The sequence below is a fragment of the Phyllostomus discolor genome, chromosome 1, assembly GCF_004126475.2.
Source record: "Phyllostomus discolor isolate MPI-MPIP mPhyDis1 chromosome 1, mPhyDis1.pri.v3, whole genome shotgun sequence".
NCBI classification, from domain to species: Eukaryota; Metazoa; Chordata; class Mammalia; order Chiroptera; family Phyllostomidae; genus Phyllostomus; species Phyllostomus discolor.
Window position 1 is genome coordinate 39,367,304 of NC_040903.2, and position 16,247 is coordinate 39,383,550.

Sequence of the window (16,247 nt, forward strand, 5' to 3'; positions counted from 1 at the left end):
CTGTATTTGATTCTAGTAGCTTGCATACACTTAGATCAGACAATATCCTATATATATTAGGAGCTTATAAATATTTTTGAACAGGATAATCATATCATCATTGAAATATTTAATGCAAGATGATGTCTGTTAAAAGCAGAATGATTTTAAGTAGCAAACTATTACAATATGACAGATGGATAGATAATTATGACCATTTCAGAAGATACCATCTTTAGAAATTGGCCAGAAAATGAATATTTCTTTTTTAAAAAGATGTTATTTATTTATTTTTAGAGAGAGGGGAAGGGAGGGAAAAAGAGAGTGAGAGAAACATCAATGTGTGGTTGCCTCTTGTATGCCACCTTGCTGGGGACCTGGCCTCAACCCAGGCATCTGCCCTAGTCTGGGAATTGAACCAGCAACCTTTTGGTTTGCAGGCCTATATTCAATCCACTGAGCTATGCCAGCCAGGGCCAGAAAGTGAATACTTCTAAACAACTAATAATATAGCATAAAATAACAATGAACATTTTAAACTGTGAGATGACACCCAATTACGCTACATTTCTTCGAAAGGGTAAATGTGGGTGCTAAAAATAATTTTACTGTGTTAAAGACAAAACTCAGAACACTCTGTCACAGAAAATTGGCCTCTGCTTACATATACTATTACAATTGCCTAATTAAATCAGTGATTTGTATTGGGGAACACAAAGAAAGAAAAAATCCTTAGAGCCATAAACATTATTTATATCAAGACAAAATAGTAATAAATGGTGTAAAGTTAAAGTTGAGAACAAAAGGTTGACATTGGATTGTCAAGTTTAAGTGAAGAAAAGCCTGGGGACACAGATTATTTAGGGAGAATTCATCTCAAATATGCTCAAATATGGTAAGAAGGAGTGATGGTGAGTTGTGAGTACCTAAAAGGCTTGAAAATCAAAAGAAAATAATAGTTTCATATAGCTAAGTGTCTGATACTTGACTAAGTAGCATGATGTATCTGGAGGAAGAATAAAGACCTGAGTTAACTGAAGTTGCTGCCTCAAAAAGTTCTGTGTCACCACTAGAATAATATAATCTGAAAGTGAGCACACATATGTCCACTCACATCATAGCAGGATTCAAGCTGTCATAGCAGTATGAAGAGAGAAGCTTATGTAATTAGAGTGGATTGACCACCACTCTATGACCACCTGAAAGAGCAGCAGGGCCTTAGAGTTATGGCTATTAAATTATCACTTGTTAAGTAGAGCACAAGGTGCTAGATGATGAACGCAGTTCAACAATAGATCACCAGAGAATTGGAACACAAATGTTTATTATTTCCAGGGTGTAGAGGAAGGACACAGCACGCCCAAGGGGCCTGACAGGAAAGTCAAGACAGAGTGAAGACAGAAAAATGACCTGGGCATACATTTTTATTAGATTTTGTGGGTAAAATACTTTGGAGTTCTCAGTCTAAGGCCAGAGAGTCAATTCCAACCATCAGAATGGGGATTTCATAAACCCCAAGGGGATCTTATTGAAGAGGTGTAAAGGAAAAGGCACTGGAAAGCAGGAGAGACTGTTGATCTCAAGGGCTACTGCGGAAGTCATATCAGGAACTTACATATTTACATGTGACTCTGCTGGTCATTTCTTGGACATGTGTTTGTTCAAGGGGACTAGTGTCAGTTTAGGGTCCCTAAGGCCACTTGTCCAAAACATAATAGATACTAAAACAGTATTGTTGTGGAGTAGTTTAGCTAAACTTTTTGCCTAGAAAGAGGTCGGCATTATGCCGACAGCAGGAGAAGAATCAGTAAGAAATCCATATGAAGATGCTAAAAGTAAAAGGATAAAAACACTCAACACACTAGGAAGACAGGTAAATATCATCAACCTGATAAAGAAATTTATTAAAAGTTTCACAGCTAATATCTTACTCAGTGATGAAAGACTGGAAATTTACTCCTAAGATCAGGGACAAAAATAGGAAGTGTACTCTTATCACTGCTATTGTTCTATTCAACAGTGTACTGGAGGTTGTGGCTAGGAAAATAAATCAATAAATCAATAAATTAATTAAGTAAAGTAATCCAAATTAGAGACAAATATTAAAGCTACCAATATTAGCAGATAACACAATCTTACATAAAAGTCTAAGAAATCAACTAAAAAACTATGAAAACTAACAACCAAGTTCATCAAGATAGCAGCATAAAAGATCGCTGCACAATATCCCTTGCATTTTATATACTTGAAATGAACAATCAAAAATAAAATTAAGCTGTGGCTGGGATGGTTCAGCAGATTGAGCATGGGCCTGCAAACCAAAGGGTCACCAGTTGGATTCCCAGTCAGGGCACATGCCTGGGTTGCAGGCCAGGTCCCCAGTAGAGGAACCATGAAAGGCAACCACTTATTGATGTTTCTCCCTCTCTGTCTCTTTCTCTCTCCCTTCCCTTCTCTCTAAAATTGAGTAAATGAAATATTAAAACAATAATAATAAAAAAATAAGAAAATGATTATAATCACAATAGCAACAAAAGAAATAAAATACTCTGGAATAATTTTTATTAAAAAGCACATAACTTACAATGTGGAAATACAGAACATTGTCAAAAGAACTTAAACATCTAAATAAGTGGGAAAACATTTCATGTTTATAAATGAAAAGATTTAACATGGTTAAAATGCCAATAATCCCCAATCTGAACTGCAGATTCAATGTAATGCCTATCAGAATTCCAGTTGAATTCTCTTTAGAAGTTGAAAAGCTGATTCTAAAATTCATATTGAATTGTGAGGCACCCTGCAATTCCAAACAATCCTGAGGAAGAAGAATAAAGTAGGAGGACAAACACCCAATTAAAAAACTTACAATAAAGCAATCAGTACTTTATAGCACTGGCACAAGTATATACATGTAGATCAATGCAATAAAGTTGAGAGTCCAGAAATAAACCCATACACCTACAGTCCACTGATTTTAACAAGGTTCCATGATTACTGAATGGAAAAGAATAGTTTTTTCAATAAATGGTGCTATAATAACTAAATAACCACATGCAAAAGAATGAAATTGGACCTTTACCTCACATCAAAAAAAAAAAAAAACTCAAAATGAATGAATGACCCAATTGTCAGAACTAAAATTATAAAGCTCTTAAAAAATGACATAAACGTAAGTCTTCATGATTTCAGATTTAACAATGGTAACAAAGCACACACTAAAAAAAAGAGAAAATAGATAAATTCAACTTCATGAGAAATTTAAAAAATGCTTCAAAGGACACCACCAAGAAAGTTCAAAGCAATTTCAGAATGGGAGAAAATATTTGCAAATACATGTTAAGGGATTTGTGTCTAGAATGTATAACTCATAAAACTCAATTATGAAAGGAAAATGTAATTTAGGAAATAAGAAAAGAACCCAGATACATTTCCTCATCTAAATAAATGCACAAATGGCCAATAAGTGCACACAAGATTCTCAATATCATTAGCCATCAAGGAAATACAAATCGAAACCACAATAAAATGACACTTCACACCAACTGGGATGGCTAGAATTGAAAAGTTTGATAATAACTATGGGAGAGGATACAGAGAAATTAGAATCCTTATAGATTGCTATTGAAAATGTAAAATGCAGCTGCTTTGAAAAATAGTCTAATAAGTACAGAAACAAATATAGTTATCATTAGACATAGAAATTCCACCCTTAGATATTCCACCCCAGAGAAATAGCAACACCTATTCATCATCATTCTCTTAACCCTTTATCCTGCTTTCATTTTAAAGAATTTATCAAAATCAGGCACACAAATGGTTTTAATCTACCCCTATATACTGAAAACTTAGCACGGGTGAGTGGGGATACTTCCTGAGTTCACAAATATATTCCAATACCTAGATAGTGTTTGGCACAGAGAACTCCCTTAATAAGTATATATTTAATGAATGCTAATGTTATCTTTTGTAATTATGGAAATAAACAATTACAAATAATTTCACAGTCTGTGTCATAGTCTACATTATATTTTAAGTGGTCATTTGTTGTTGCTTTTAAGAAATGCATTTCTATTTTTATTTCTATATATAAAGCATTAAATTTTTGTTTTATTTACTATATAATTTATAATGTAAAATATACTAAATATTATATTTAACATTAACTTTTATTCCTATATATAAAATATTAATTTCTAATTTGTTCCTATTTATAAAACATTCATTTCTACCTTAAATATTTAATTCAAATAAACATTTGGATCTGATTCCTGAGGGAACCTATTAAGGTAAATAATTTGCATTACATTTTGTCAAATTCTAATCAAAAGGGAGACAACTGACTCAAAATACTAATTTTTTTACTCAATAAATATTTATTTGATGCCTAGTATATATTGGGGACTATATTAGGTTCTGAAGGTTAAAAAGGTGAGAGATGGTATGGGGCTCAAAGCACATGAGTTCTCATGAATGTCTCCTGGAGAGAGCTAGGATTTTGAAAACCCTTTTTTAAAGCCTATAATGTTGGTGTTTTGAATAAATTTATCAATTTATTTTTGTATTTGTTTAAAGCTAGAGTTTCCAGGGGAAACAAAGTATTGAGTTTGCACTCATGCTTAGCTTAGTGGATACTCCATTTCTATTACATGTAGTTGAATTTACAGTGATCATCATGCTAGTCTCCCTCAAGCACTACATTTCTACTCTTCCTACTGTTCACAACTAGTAAAAATGGCCCTTGTAATTTAATAGATAAACACAAGCATCTCATAATTATTTAATTTGTGTTTATTTCATTGGAATCATGTGTGTGCCACTGAGTTTATTAACTATTTATATTTATTTTCATGAATATCCTTTTGTTACCATAGGTCATTAACTAGTTATTAACAAAGGGAGCAAAGGAGGTTAAGACATCTAGTTTAACAAACTGGGTAGCATTAGCCCACTTGCTTGGCCAGAAAACTATTGCGTTTACAGACTCATTCACACACTCCGAGGGACTGCCGCTGAGGAGAACTGATCCTAAAAGCACAGGAAATCTCCCCAGGGCACTGTCTGCCCTCCAGCACCAGATCATTGGGGGATGCAAGGGGAAGTGCTTGAGCAAAGAGGCCTGTCACTCTAACTAGGAAATGTGGATCCATGTAAAGCCTGCAAGAACTTGAGAAGTTCATTGGTTATATTGAAAAAGCACCTGGTCTGTCCCAAACCTATGCTAGTATAATCCCAGTATAACAAATAATCTCTCTCTCTCCCCTACCAGCTGATGCACTCGCCCCACACATTTATGTGTTCTCACCCCCCGAGAGCATGTGACCAGGTAGTGCTACCAGCAACCAATACCTGCAGCAGGTGGTGTTGGCTCCAAAAGCCAATCTTGAATATGAAGCAGAAACTCTGGACACTGGCATTTGTTTTGGCCATACTGAGGAATAAAAGTTACTTACATAGTGAGCCCTCTAAAGCTAGCATTTATGCCTAATATTTTGTTGCTAATCTTGGTGGAACAATTTTTTTGGCAGCCTGACAAAAGAATAAATGATTTACATTTCTCATTCAACCAATCCCACACAATTTATATAAATATCTGTATCCAGCACGCTTGTGACTTTTTACTTCTGCTACTACAGTTACTAATGTAGTTAGGACATGAGACTCGCATGTGTTTGGATAAGATTGTCCCCCCCAAAATTTTGGCATATGTAGATTCTCTAAGTCTTCTGAGAACACTCTGGTAATCTATGCACCACTCTTACTTTTCATCCATCCTCAAATAATTAACTGCTTCCCTTGTGCGTACTTATCCATTGACGTGTGTATTTTCCCAAACCTTCATGTAGATGTATTTCTATTCACTCAAATAACGTTGCACTGCAGTAGCAAACATTATAAAAACTGCATAGTTATTTAACTTGTTGACCTCTAACAAATAGATAGCCAGATATTTCTCCAGCAAAATGGGTTGATTCAAGAACAACAAAGAACTGCAACTCAGCACATGTAGACTAATAGCGAACCATGCACAAATCCAGAGAAGCAAAGAACAGATATGCTTTTACTCAAATTGAGTTTAAACGTTCATCAAAGGGGAAAATGCAATAAAAGTACTAAGTAACAGCAAAACAAAAGAATTAAGTTGCATTTTTAGTCAATGAATTGGAAGCAGGTGTTAAACATAGAGAAGTTTCTCCTTTTGTGTCTGCTAGTCAAGAACCATGAGAATAAAAAGAGTAGCAGCAAATTCACAAAGATAACTATAATCTTCTACTCTCAATACCCATTAGGAGAAAACAACCACAACATCAACACTAAGATTAAAATTGACTTTGCAATGCTATGTTTTTGTTTCTATGAAATAAATGCAAAATTCAAGCCAAGAATAATTTGAACATTTACAGAATACATCAATAATACATCATTACCCAGATCTTCTTTAATTCAGTGTTTTTAATTTTCTGTTGAACAAGTAGGGTTTATCAGAGAACTTAGCATCTGAATGTAAAGGGGAATTTGTAAAATGCCTTCTTTAAATTTGCATGTCTTTAGCTCCTGAATAGCCATCAAAGTAATTGTTTCTTAAATGCTATGCAAATTTTTTTCTCCTGTGTTGACCCTAATCAAAGCAATTAATTCCATAATGAAGTCTTTCTTCACAAACACCATCTTATCATTATCTTGGTCTAAATTAATAATATCATGATAATAATTAGTAGATTTGAAATCATCTGTTTTTTTCTTACAGCATGTGGACTCCTTTTAAAAGAGCAACAGGGATGAAAATTAGAGTAAAACATTGCAGCTGTGTTGATTAGTGTGCCCTCCTAACCTTAGCATCTGGGACATGGGCCTTATTTAAATTTGAATGTGATGTGGTTGTAATGTTCTTTCACTCACCAGACACAACTGCTCAATACAAGTGTGTGTGTGTGTGTATATATATCTATATCTATAGATATATATATAACAAATTACACATAGCTTATATTTACTATATTATATATAAAAGTATATATAATGATATATATGTAACTATATTATATAATATAATATAAATAAAACTATATGTGTAACTATTTCCAACCAGTGTACACACATACACACACATCTCTCCCATATATATTTATATGTATTTGTCCTGTGATTATTGGAATCATCCTTATATTTTTCCAGTTTTACTCATTAAAAAGATTTGTACCTAACTATATAGTTTGTATATTTATTAAAAGTTATGATTGATATGATCCTAGTCATTTACATCTAGAGAAGGTAGGAAGACAATAAAATGTTTCAAGTGATTCCATTTACATATACCCCTAGTTTTGAAACAAGAATGTCCTTTAAGTAGATATCTGTGCACGGAATCTCATATCCCTGAAGTAGGGTCACCTCAATGATTTGTTTGCTTTGATGTGATGTCCTGATATATTTACCGAGGTTCAGGATTTATACACCACTTTTGTTTAATGTTATGTGGTCTGTCATCTTGGTATTGCTATGAAGGGATTCTTTTTTATGAGTGTTTCCAGTGTATAGACCTTTCTCAGAAGTAGTTTTCCATTTGTACCACCTACATTTGAAGGTACATCATTTAACTAATTTATTCCAAATCTCATATATATGTATAATGAATTAGATGATATATATAAACATATATATTTCAAATATATAAACAAATATATGTTTATATATATATTTCATCTAATTCATTAATTAGTACAACTGTTACAGAACAGACGGTGGGCAATTATTGGCCCACCCAGGGACACCAAAAATTGTTACAGAACACACCCACACAGGGCCAAAGGGGATATGATATACAATTACTGAAAGGACCCCCTACTAGGTTCACATGTCCCTGGCCAATAGGAAAGATGTCTCTCAATGCCAGAGATTTGTGAAAAGGAAAGGAAATGTTTATTTAAAGCTATACAGATTTAAAGTAGTGACCTAATGTCTTCATTAAAATATCAAAGTCCCTTTGGATACTTATAGACACCCACAGTGCTTCCTTCTCCCCCTGCCCTAATTTGAGGTATCTTATCTCACCAAAAGAAGTCAGTGAATCAGGCTCCTGACACTGTCAGCTGTGTCACCATCCAGGCAGGATCTCCAGCTAATCCAAAGCCATGTGGCACCTTCTGATGGCCTACTGGCAAGAGTTCTTTCACCTTTCTTTCAGGCAAAGTCTGTCCTGCTTCCCAGGCCACGTGGTCAAAGGGAGTGCCCCAAAGCCTCTTGGTCCTCTTCTACCAAAGCTGCAGGGGTCCCCACTCTGGCCAAAACCACATGGTTGTCTCCCTTACATGGCTGCAAGGGTCCCCACTTTGCCAGAAGCATGTGGCTTTCTCCTCTATTGCCACAGCTGGGTGGTTCTCTCTCACAGGGCTGCCGTGTCTGGGTTTTAAATCCCCATGCCAATCTTCCTCTGCAGTCGTATTTCCGACTCCTTCCACAATTGGCTACACTTGCCAGCACTCCCGTATCCTTCCAGATTTACCGGGTTGCCATAGTGGGTCTGGGCAGGTATGGCCCCACGGCATGGAACCAATTATCTCCAAGCTCCTACGCAGGCTCTGTAATCAGGGGGACCTGCCCCCCAGTTACATCTTGGGTGAAAGTCATTTTCATCCCCCTGGCTCAAAGCATGGCCACAGCTATTTAACATATCTGTGCAGCCAGTTAAAGGTTATAGATATGTTAAATGACCATGACCATGCCAGAGGTTAGCTGCAAAGCTGTTGCTGTACAAAACCGCCCTGCATGATCCTGCTCCATGTGTCTCTTCCTCCAACTCACACCTGTGGGGGGAAAGGGTGAAGACACACTAATGTTTCCTGGACACCTTGAGTTCTGGATGCCCTTCCAAATCCCTACTGGGCCCCCCCTCTTGTCTGCACCCTGTAACACAACTAACAGTTATTACTGCAATTATTTATACATGTCCTCATGATATTCTACTAAAGTTTAATATTGTACCTCAGTAGGCAAAATATAGAAACATTACACCATTTGGGCACATTTACAACCCTTAGTTATATTGTTACCATCACTATTTAACTAATTATTAATTGTTGAAAAGAGTGGGAACAAAGAGACTTAGACATTGAGCTTAATAAAAAGGGGAGCATGAGCCTGCTTGCTTAGCCAGGAAGCTCTAGCTTTAAACCCCAGGGCTCATAGCACTGCTCTGCTAAGGGGATTAACATTCCTCCCTTCTCCCCTCAGTACCAGGTTGTTGGTAGACACAGGGTAGTAGCTTGGCCAAAGAAGACTGTCAGTATAACCGAGTGATATAAACACATCTAAAGCCTGCTAAACACTTGGGCAATTGATTAGTCATTGTACAAAAGCTTCTGGTCTTTTTCAAACCCAAGCTAATATAATACCAGCGGAACAAAGAATCTCTCTCTCTCTCTCTCTCTCTCTCTCTCTCTCTCTCTCTCTCTCTCTCTCTCCCCTGTGACCTGCACACACCCCATGCATTTGCACATCCACTCTCCATAATGATGTGGCCTGAGCAGCTGCATGAAAGAAGGCTGCACAGACTCCATATGCAGGCTCCAGGAGGGAGCCTGAACACGGCAGCACTGAAATGGACTGCAGCTGGAAACACACGCTAAGCTAGGCAGATGCTGGACTGGACCGTAATGTGGAGCAGAAACACTGAGCAGTGGCCTCTTTATTGGTCCTACTGAAGACAAGATTGGAAATTTCCATGACAAGAGGAATGAAGATGATTTATTGGAAAGTCTGGAGGGGACCCCCTTAATTTTATATCATCAATAAAGTTTACCATGGAATCCCTTCCTTCTGTGAAGGTCTCAGAATTCTTTTCCTGGAGATACCATAAAAACTTATTTCTCACCAATAACAATATAATCACAATGTGTATTACAATTTTACAAGATACTATTATAATGTTTCTCTAAACCATAAGGTACTTTAAAGACAATAAGAAAACACACTCTTTTATATTTCTGACCCCCTTAATTTCTTCCTGAAAATCCTCATTTAATTTATTTTCAGATTATAAAAATCATTTAGCATTTCTTTTATTGCATTGTGGTGGCAATAACTCTTATCTGAAAACATCTTTATTTCATTTACATTCTTGGAAGATATTTTTGCAGGATACACTATTTCTGAATTGACAGAATTTATTTTCTCTCAGCATTTTTAAAGGTTTTCTTATTTTTTAATTATAGTTGACATTCAATATTATTTTTGCTTCAGCTATACAACAGTCTCTCAGCATTTTAAAGACCTTATTCCACTGTCTCCTAGCACCCACAGAGTTCCTTGAAAAGTTACATATTGTCTGTATAAGGTGTCATATTACTCTGGCTTCATTCGGGATTTTTAAAATTTTTTGTCTTGCAGTAATTTGTCTATGACATTTCTAAGTATGTTTTTAGCATATTTTAAAACATGCATGTATGTTTTGTTTGGACATATTGAGACTCTTGAAATTCTACATTTATGTTTTTTTCACCAAATTTAGGAATTTTTTACTCAATATTTATTAAATACTATTTCTGCTGCTCTTTTTCAGGGCCTGAAATAATAAGTATTCTGGACATTTTGGTATTTTCTCTGAGTTCCATGAGCCCATATTAGTATTTTTCAGTCTTCTTTCTTTCTATTCTTTATATTGAAAAAAAGTGTATTGATATATTTTTTTAATTTCACTGATTATTCTCTCTGGTACCTCCATTTTCTTGTTAAGCCAATCAATGAATTTTTATGTCAGGTATTATCTTTGTTGGAGTCTTTCCATTTGGTTATTTTTAATTGTTTCTAACTCTCTGCTATTGCATATATTTTCACTCATTAGAATAATAATTTTTCACGTTAGTGAGTATAGTTATTCCCTGGGCTATCAAGATTTTCTTTAGTGATAGCAGCACCTGGGTCAACTTAGGGATCATCTCTGTTTACTGGCTTTTACTTTTGAGAACAGAGTACTTTTTCCTGGTTATTCAATGTTGAGTAATTTTGGTTTGCATTTGAATATTCTAAAAATAATTCTGCAAACATGAAGGAGTCTGTCATACTGCTTTAAAAAACTTAGTATGTGTGTTTAATAGGAAATTCAATAAAATAGGTTCAAAATTCAATCTCTGTGTCTTTGAGAACAGCTGAAATCTGATTTCAGTGTCTTCACCCACAGTTTGGTCACTGGCAGGCTACCCCATGTATGCAGTGCTTCAAGAGTCAGTGAGATTTTGGACGGTTTGCACGGAGAATGCAGACATTCCCTTCTTTGGTCACCACGCTTGGACATTCCCTCTGCAAGTTTCTAGGCTATGATTTTACTGAACTCTAGTTCTTCATACCATAAAAATGAGGTTTTTTTTAATCAAACTTTCAAATTCTCTACACAAATTTATGTATGGATGTGCCTGTGGCTAAAAGCCATAAAACAGAACACTTACTCATGTTGTTAATTTTGGCTTCCATGTAGCAGTTGATCTTCAAAATCTATGTGTTTTGTTCATGCTACAAAACATTTGGGTGGTTTTATTTTGTATCTATCTTGATATATGTAGCATATATATATAATAGACAATTTATTAGGGACCATTATTACGATATCAACCACACAAAGTTTATGATCCATTACAATAGCTGAGTAACCAGTACCTGGGGCCACATTGATGTACTCCAGGAAAGAGATCGAACCTGGAACAACAGCTGCAGTGTAAGACACCACTTGGTATAATGTACACCAATTTACTCTATTTTTCCTATACCCATCTCTCTTTGGTAGATGCTGAAAAGTGTTAAATGAGGGTATAATGAGAATTCCCAATTCTGCATTTTCAAAATTTTATAAAATTTATTGGGATGGCATTGGTTTGCAAAACCATGCAGGTCTCAAGTGTACAACTCAACAAAATATCAGTAAAACACTGCATCATTTGCCCATCACACCCTCCTGCCCCCATTCCTCCTTTTTGCCCACCTTCCCCTACTCCTCACTCTCTCTTTGGCTATCACACTGTTTTCTTTGTCTATGTGTGTATACATCCCTTCACCTTTCCTTCAGTCCCTCAACACCCCTCCCCTCTGACAGCTGTCAGTCTATTCCATGTGTCCATGCCTCTGCTTCTATTTTGTATGTCAGTTTATTTTGTTCATTAGATTCCACATGTAAGTGAGTTCCTATGGTATTTATCTTTTTCTGACTGGCTTATTTCACTTAGCATAATGCTCTCCAGGTCCATCCATGCTGTTGCAAAAGGTAAGATTTCCTTCTTTTTTTTAAAGTCAAATAATATTCCATTGTGTAAATGTACCATGGCTCTTTCCTTTTGTGACTGCACATTCAAACTTTTGAGGGTGACAATAATTTCTTCAATACCACAAGGGATGTAGTTTTGCATTTTTCTTATAATTTTTATAAAACACTCCAAGACCTTTCAATACTCATTCCTAGTACCATAATTCTCACTCCAAATACCAGGGAGCAAAGGAGAGATGGTCCCATGTGTTGAGTGTAATTATTCTAACTGTTACTATGCAGGAAGAAACTAGCAAAATATATAAAAACAAGATGGGTCTATGGACACACTAGTGCCATGGAACTACAGGCTTGGGTCAAAATCCACTTTTTACCTAAACACAATGGGCACTCATTTTGAGTGGTAAGTGGATCACAGCAGCATGCTGGATTCAAAGCATCTGCATTAGTATTAGATTGGAAATGGTGTACAGTAATCCACAGGCCCCCTGCAGGAATATTTAGGGTGCACATTTATGATTTTATCATATGGATATTCTTTAAATTTCAAGTACTACCCTTTATTTCAGGAACTCTGAGTCTGCAATGAGTCCCAGATCTTGGAATGGAACAAATTCAGTGACTTTATTAAAATGTCTCAAATGAGGCCTATTCTCAACAAAACTAGATTTTCTTCTTATGTTAAAATATACATAACATAATTTTTACCATTTTATCTACTTTTAAATGCACCACTTAATGGCATTATGTACACTTACATTGCTATGCCACCATTAGTGCCATCATCTCCAGAACTTTTGTCATCTTTCCAAATGAAACTTCATATCTTTTAAAAATAACTCTCAGCACTGGCATAGCTCAGTGGATTGAGCATGGGCTGTGAACCAAAGTGCTGCACGTTTGATTCCCAGTCAGGGTACATGCCTGGGTTGCAGGCCATGACCCCCAGCAACCGCACATTGATGTTTCTCTCCCTCTCTATCTCCCTCCTTTCCCTCTCTAAAAAAGATAAATAAAATCTTTTAAAAAATAACTCTCAATTTCTCCCTCAAACCACCCTTATCAACCCTTATCAAACACCATTCTACCTTCTGTCTCTATGAATTGGACTATGAGGTGTGCTTCATATATGCAAAGGCTTAGGTCTTCTCAGGCATTTTCAGGACACAACTTTCCTGTGGGCCTGTGCGTTCGTGTTTTTCCCTTGACTCCCTTATTTGTACAGCTGTTTTTTAAACATCTTATTTTTCCTCAGAGGCTTACCCCTGCTTTTTCTCAGGTCTGTAGTAATTTCCTACCCCAGACATCTACCAATCTGCATTTCCCTTGCAATGCCAGTTGCTTCCCATAGCTTCTCTTAGCATGAAAGTTGAGTGTGAACTCTGAGGGAGGTAACAAAGTCCTACCACACAGGTAGCAACTAGACAGACTGTGGTGTCACAAATTCTGTTTGCTGTCCTCTCTCTAGTTCCTGGAAGGGAACTGGGGACTGAAGTGCTGTTGTCCCCACACCACACTGCCCGTGCCAGGAAAGGAATGGAATAAGGGTTAGGAAAAGCACTACAAAATTTCCTACAACTTTGAAGGAAGCTTTCTCTTCATCTGACATTGCCTTGTTGCTGTAGATCTTTGACCGGTTTTCAGAATGATCAGGAAATTACTGTAACCAGTCTCCAGTTGTTTATTTAATATTTCCATGGGGAAGGAGAGTTTGGAGCTTTCTATCTGCTATCTTGCCAGTGTCAATCTTTGCAGACTTAGATTTAAATTATTATTGTAACTGTTAATTCAGATTAAATAGAATTTAATTAGCCCTCTTCCCCATATTGTTCCTAGAAGCTCTGTAATCAATTAGTTCATTGAAAATTAATTTAATTTTATCAGTCTCAATTACTTCTCCAGACTTCTGCTTTTTAGAGTAAACTGTGGAATTTTCCCCGTGAACAGGTAGTGTTGCTACTATCTGCCCTCCCGTCACTTCATTCGGTGTCTTTCCCTTCATCTCTGTAGTACAGAAAACAGCAATTACAGTAATTTTAATGAATTCTTGTTCTCCTTTCATCAGAGGATTTCTCGGTACCTTGATGAAGGGAGTGTCTTTGTGCACCACTGAGATAACCTTTAGAGGATCTTTAAGAAGATAATATGGTAAATCCACTTCACATTGTCTGCTTACACAGCTTTGGATTGCTCTCCCTTCATTTCATCATGAGATTTGTGGCATCCCATCTTAGTCTTGTGTCATCCATAGTAGGACTTCAGTGTGTCAGCTGCTTCAGATAGCACCAGAATATCTGGACACAGACCTATACATTTTACCCGAATGAAAAATAAAATCATGTTCATTATTCTCTGGTGAAGTGCCATTGGATTTATCTTGGTTTTTGCCCAGTTAAAATTATAAATGGGTTTTCTTCATCTTGATTTTGTAATTGGTCCTTAATAAAACCTCTTAGACTTTATGTGAGAGAAAAAATAAACATGCTTATTAATTACAGTTATGTTGGTTATCTGTCACTCTCAGATGAACCCAATACAATTTATAATAAAATTCCTATACAAAACACACTTGGCACTATTTGTACCAATTTCTTAAGTTATTATATTAAATTTTTTATTTCTTATTTATTTTTTAAGATTGTATTTATTTATTTTTACAGAGAGGGGAGGGGAGAGAAACATCAATGTGTGGTTGCCTCTCACTCACCCCCTGCTCAGGACCTGGCCAGCAACCCAGGCATGTGCCTTGACTGGGAATCAAACCTGTGACCCTTTGCTTCGCAGTCCAGCACTTGATCCACTGAACCACACCAGCCAGGGCAAATTTTGAAAGCCAGTTTTGAACGTTTAAATTTCATTAAAAATAAACTAAATGTCCTTAAATTATAAACCTCATATATTTAAATGACTGATTATTTAAAATTCTTCAAATATCAAAGTATATGAAAAACTGCAATAACAAATATTATAAATTTATCACCTTTTACCTAAAAATATTTTGAAACTCAACACTTTGAAATTAATTAATTTTGCCTATGACTTTTAATCTTATTATTAAAATATTGCTTAATTTATGCCGGTTATTACTTTATATCTTCTAAGATGGTCCTAGTATTTCAAAAATTTTGTAGGGTTTTAGGAAAACAAAAGATAACTATTAGGCTAACTTGGGTTATTAAATATAAAGTATCTTCCATTGGGCTTTGTTTCCCCCTAATCAGAGGTCTCAGTTGGAAAGCGACATCAGAACCTCAGATACCACACTCCCAGCAATCAGGTCCTTTTGAGATTGGCAATAGAATGTTACCCATGCATTCTCCCTGGGCTCGCCCAGAATCACAGACCTGGGGCATGGCCTAGTGTCAACTGTCCTTTGCCCATCAGAACGCTACTGGAGCCTGATGGGAGTGAGGCAGTTAGACCATTGGGCTTTGGGCATAGATTTTAAGAGCTATAATCATACTTTCTCTGTATTAGAAAAGGTTTTATATACTACAACACTACTATCTCTTCTACAATATATCTTCCTGTTATTCCTAATATTTGTCTTGTCCAAATATTGAATTATGAACATAAGGATAGGATTAACCATTTTGTGCCTGTTCCATGGATTGGCCTCTTCCTATATAACATCATATGTAGGTTAACCTCTCATTTCATATCCACTTGGATGGAAAAAATTACATTACTGTCTAACAATGTATTCCTTTATTTATAAAAATTTTGACTCATTGCAACTTACAAAAGCTCTAGGTAGAAATTTGCATGACATGAAGAAAAATTTAAGTATTTCTAATAATATAACAGGTATTTTTTAAGATTTTTAATATTTATTTTCTTTAGAGAGAGGGAGGGAGGGAGATGGAGAGCGAGAGAATCATCAATGTGTTGCTGCTTCTCACATGTCCCCCAACTGGGGACCTGGCCCACAACCTAGGCCTGTGTTCTGACTGGGAATTGAACTGGTGATTCTTTGGTTCACAGGCCAGCGCTCAATCCATTAAGCTCACCACCCAGG

The 16,247-nt window shown here is 36.1% G+C and overlaps 1 non-coding gene across 1 annotated transcript; it reads right to left on the reverse strand.

Annotated features, from left to right (window-relative positions):
* Positions 1 to 15,451: 15,451 nt before the first annotated feature.
* LOC114493707 lies at positions 15,452 to 15,693 on the reverse strand. Its single transcript, XR_003684314.1, has one exon.
* Between the last annotated feature and the right edge of the window lie 554 nt (positions 15,694 to 16,247).